Genomic DNA, 5000 nt, shown 5'->3' with positions numbered 1-5000 from the left:
CCAACTAGCGGATGCAATATGCTCCTCAGTGCGGTGACGTGTATGGCTACCTTGACGTTAAATAACTATTACATCACGTCATGTATATTTGTCACCGAACCACTTGTACTAGAGTCGACGTATATTTCGTGCATTTGACGTTTTGTCGCAAAGTAAATAATGAACGATGGAGAAGAGCAAAGTCTCTATGTAAGCCGGGTAAAAATTTGATCGGAACTTTTCTAATGTTACAACTGGCCTATGGAAAGGATTGTTTTGAGGTGAACACAATGACAGGAGAGTTACCAGTGTAGCAAGTCTTAATAAACCTTTATCAGCGGTAATATGACGTCATGGTCATGTTGGCCGAATAGGTATAATTATTAGTTTCCCATTGGTTAAAATTACCTCTTATATTTGAATTCTGACTTTCGTCAAAGAGAAATCTTTCACGAAATACTGTTCTTAGAATTCAGATATGAGCAGTTATAAAAACCCTGATTTTGGAGAAATAAATCAGTGTTCATTGATTGTCACTTGATTCCACGACACTCACTTTCTTGAGATATTGGTCATTGCCATACCAAGTCTTTTATCTAATTCAACAAGGCTATTTTGAATAGTTGTTTAAAACTCTTGTAGCTTAGTTATGGAAGAATTAAATATAAATTTTATGTCGTAACTCTACGACAGTCTTTTGACTTATAAAAATGTATTGTAAATATTAAATGTACCTAAATAAACTAATTTAGTAAATAATGTTTTTTCTTCATTTTCTTCAACCTGTTGTTGAAATTTATTTTCGTAACTATGAAACTGTTATTATAGCGGTGAAAAAGAGTGAGCTTTATTATCTTCAACATACATGCGCGTTCAGCATCTTAGTGTGTGTGTATAACTCACTACAACGTTTATGTAGTCTGAGCTAAGATTTATGTATGGTGATAAATACTTATAATTAAGTTATAAGTGACGGATTTCTCCCTATAGATTCCTACTCAAGAAATATTTATATTTATTATAATTTCAAGTCGAACACGTGATAAATAGATAAAAATCATCTAATTGTTATAGATAAATTTCCACTATTATAAAATGCCACTCATTTCTTCTCAATATTCACGCCGGTTATAAACTAGGCGATCAATCACACCGTTATAAATTGGCGACCAACTGACGTGGATTCTGAATTCTACTCGGGAGAATAATCACCATATAAATTGGCAAACCACCGTTATACCAGCATTGCAAACGAGTAAGAACAATCAGCAAAGACGGTCCCAAATCTGGACGATACTTTACAACAACGGTTGACCATCACATCGCAAAAATGCACGTTACAACTGCAATCCGTGAAAAGCCATCGTCTGGCGAAGTTTCCAAAGAGTAGTGAGGCATCAGCAGTTTTGTACCACATGATTTTGCTTTCTCGAAATTTTTCCCGTATCTACTGAGAGATGAACAAAACGAAAAACGAAAATGAGTCAATAAGGGCTGTTTCATTGTTCCAAAGATTAACTCTTTCTCAAAAGTATCATAGGAAGCGATGAAATGTGGATGTGCAGTTACGATGTCGAAACAAAAAGGCTATTGTCGCAATGGACTAAGATTATCATCGTTACAACTTCAAAATGTGTGTTGCTCAAATATAATGTAACGATCGGTTTTCATTGTAAGCGCGTCTTTCATCACGAGTTTGTTCGACTTAATCAGATGGTCAATCGAGAGTTTTACTTGGACGTCCTGAGACGTTGGAAAAAAGCAATGCAAACGAAGGTATTTGATTGAGGCATGAACAAATAAAACCTAGATGCTGCCTGGCGACAATATACCTTCCCAGGCACTACACCTTATCCATTACGTTTTGGCAACGCACGAAACGTTTCTAGTACTTTAACTATTTCGTTTTTCAGAATAGGGATCAGCAGATTTTGTTTGTTTTCGAAATCAAAATCCGCCTGAAATGTCTCCGATTTCAGACGATAGAAGAGAGGGAAGAAAATTCACTGCGAGAGTTGCACTCCTAATTGGGGAAAAACTTTGGATACAGTGTATCGATAGTAGAAGGGAATATATTGACAAAGTTAAATTAAATTCTAGGAAAGCAATAGTGTTGTTGGTATTGTTTCTTTCTGTTTAGTTTTAAGTTTGGTTTCATACCTCGAATGTGTAACTATTAAGTTGTTTGTCTTTATTCTACTGTTTATATTACTGATGCTGTAACTTCTATGTATTTAGAAGAGAGGAATGTGATGATCAGATGTTTTGTTATTCATAATATTTTCAAACGCGTCAGTGGCATGAAATGCCTTCTTCTCTGAATCGAAACCACTCGACTCGACAGGAGCTTATAGAGAGAATATTGATCCCAAATTAGATAGCTGTGTTTTCATAAAATGCATATTAATTGGAAAAACAAAGAACGTATGCTATAAATAAGATGGCTGGTAAATCGCAGAAAATGGGGATGAGAGAGAGAGATAAGGGAGAGAATTGAAAGTATAAGAGTGAGGGGAGCTTAGCTTTAAACAATACATTTATTGATCGGATTTTTATCAGTTGATTCAGCTATTTTTTCTGCCATTTCATTCAAGATGTATCAGCAGGCTTTCGACTAATGTTGCTGTTTAATGCTTTTGCCGAATATTTTCTCCCAAAATATTCGATATGATTGATATCAAGAATTTTTCCTCATGTTTCTTTGATGTCACGAATATCGAACTATTTCAGTAATTCCTTTCTATTTCTCACTCCAGTACTCACTGAATCATAAGGTCGGTAACCGCTATGATGTCGCCCGACAATCTGACTCTGCCAATATTTTATATGAAAGAATTAATTTACTCTCATATATACAATTACTCATAAAATAACAAATCTCTCTCTATTTTTGTATTATTAAAATGTTCACACCATATCGGAATAAACAAGTTTTGCATCGTAATCATAAGAAAAAAGCGAAAAAGTTACGTCCATGTAATACAAATATTATAATAATAATAATACAAGTGAAAGATTTCTCAGACGAAATCTTAGGACTATGCAAGCGCAAGCAAGTTGTCAAGCGAGAGGAGCTACTTGACTGTACGCAGCGTACGCACACACAAAGAAGTGGGGTGAGAGTACTGATTTATAAGCACTCCAGCATTCCTTCGAGAAAAATATTAGATTTCGCATGAAAAACTAAACAAGGCTAATGGCACTTTAACACATTTTAAATTGATATTAACTTGAAAACATATTTCCCAATGGTTTTTCCTTAGCTAACTGTTCCGATGACGGCCCCCATTTTAGAGTACAAGTCGCTTTGCGTTCGGCTGTTAATCAGTTCTAACAAGGAGAGAAAGTTGGTTCTAAGCATGAAAAGTATTTGTACATATATGTACCGAAGCGTACATGGATTAAACTCATTCTCATTGAATCGTTGAGTCACACGGTGAAAAACGACAGACTTACTTTTCAATGGATATTGGAATCAGAAAGGAACTTCTAAGTGTAATCAGCAAAACCAAATACAGCTTGCTTTTCCGAGCCAATGACAAAACCTATATGCTGTCACTCGACCTACCAGAACTAGCAGTCAGATCTTTCTCAAAAGCTACTTTACCGTATTAAAAAAAGACATGATTTTCATACTGCGATAAGGAATGTATCTGAAATAAAAGACAGGTCGGTCAAGACCTGCTTGACTTTACTCAGATTTCCTTTAAAAAAAGTTTATCTTGTGTCGACATAACAATTGTTTGCTTTCATGTTTACATCATTTTCTGTGTGTGTGTGTGTGAAAGAGAGAGAGAAAGCGTGTGTGCGTGCGCACGCGCGGGATTATGTATGCGTATATATATATATATATATATATATATATATATATATATATATATATGTATATAGTCGCAGGCGTGGTAAGAAGCTTGCTTCCCAACTACATGGCTCCGGGTTCAGTCCCGCTGCATGGTACCTTGGGAAAGTGTCTTCTACTATAGCCTCGGGCCGACCAAAGCCTTGTGAGTGGATTTGGTCGGATTTGGAAGACGGAAAATGAAAGACGCCCGTCTTATATATATATATATATATATATATATATATATATATATATATATATATATATATATATTTACACACACACACACAGTTATGTGTGTGTGTGTATCTTTGTATCTGTGTTTTTTCCCCCACCATCGCTTGACAACCGATGTTGGGCTGTTTACGTCCATGTAACTTAGTTGTTCGGCAGAAGAGATTATGGTTACAAAAGATAAGTTCTGGAGTCGATTTCTTCGACTGAAAAACTCTTCAAGGCGGTGCTCCAGCATGGCTACAGTCAAATGACTGAAACAAGTAAAAAGATAAAAGAATATATATAGTCAACAGATGAGATCCAAGGATTCTCAGTATAGAAGACACTTAGTAGCAAAATTAGACTCCGAGGTCTTTACAGGGGATCAATTCCGCAGAGTAAAGAACGGTAATAAGAGGGATCATCTTGAGCAAATATGGAAGGAATTATGCGGTTAAAACAAATGAATTATTATTATTATACCTCTGTACGAAACGATTGTCTGCAAGAATTAAACATTCAGCAACAGTACTCTGGAGTAAAGATTGTTTTCCAACATAACATGGCAGTCCTGGTTTAGGACGAATGTAGCTGTAATTTAGCCCCAGGAGATCGTCTCCAGCTGGCTATACGACATGATCTGTGTCCTTATATTTTCGGACAAGGAAATCTAGCATTGTTTTGAGCTGAGTGGGGGTGCTAGATTCCTTTGTTCGAAAATATAAGGACACAGATCGTATCGTATAGTCAGCTGGAGACGATCTCCTGGGGCTAAATTACAGCAACATTCGTCCTAAATCAGGACTGCTATATTATGTTAGCAAACAATCTTTGTCTTCTCCATTTTTAACTAAATTGATGAGTTTTAATGGGACTTCATTCCATAAATTCACCACACACACATATATATATATATATATATATATATATATATATATATATATATATATATATATATATATAT

This window comes from Octopus bimaculoides, chromosome 3 (assembly GCF_046866305.1).
Source record: "Octopus bimaculoides isolate indiv1 chromosome 3, ASM4686630v1, whole genome shotgun sequence".
NCBI lineage: Eukaryota > Metazoa > Mollusca > Cephalopoda > Octopoda > Octopodidae > Octopus > Octopus bimaculoides.
The sequence above is the reverse complement of the archived record's forward strand: the minus strand, read 5'-3'. Positions refer to the sequence as shown.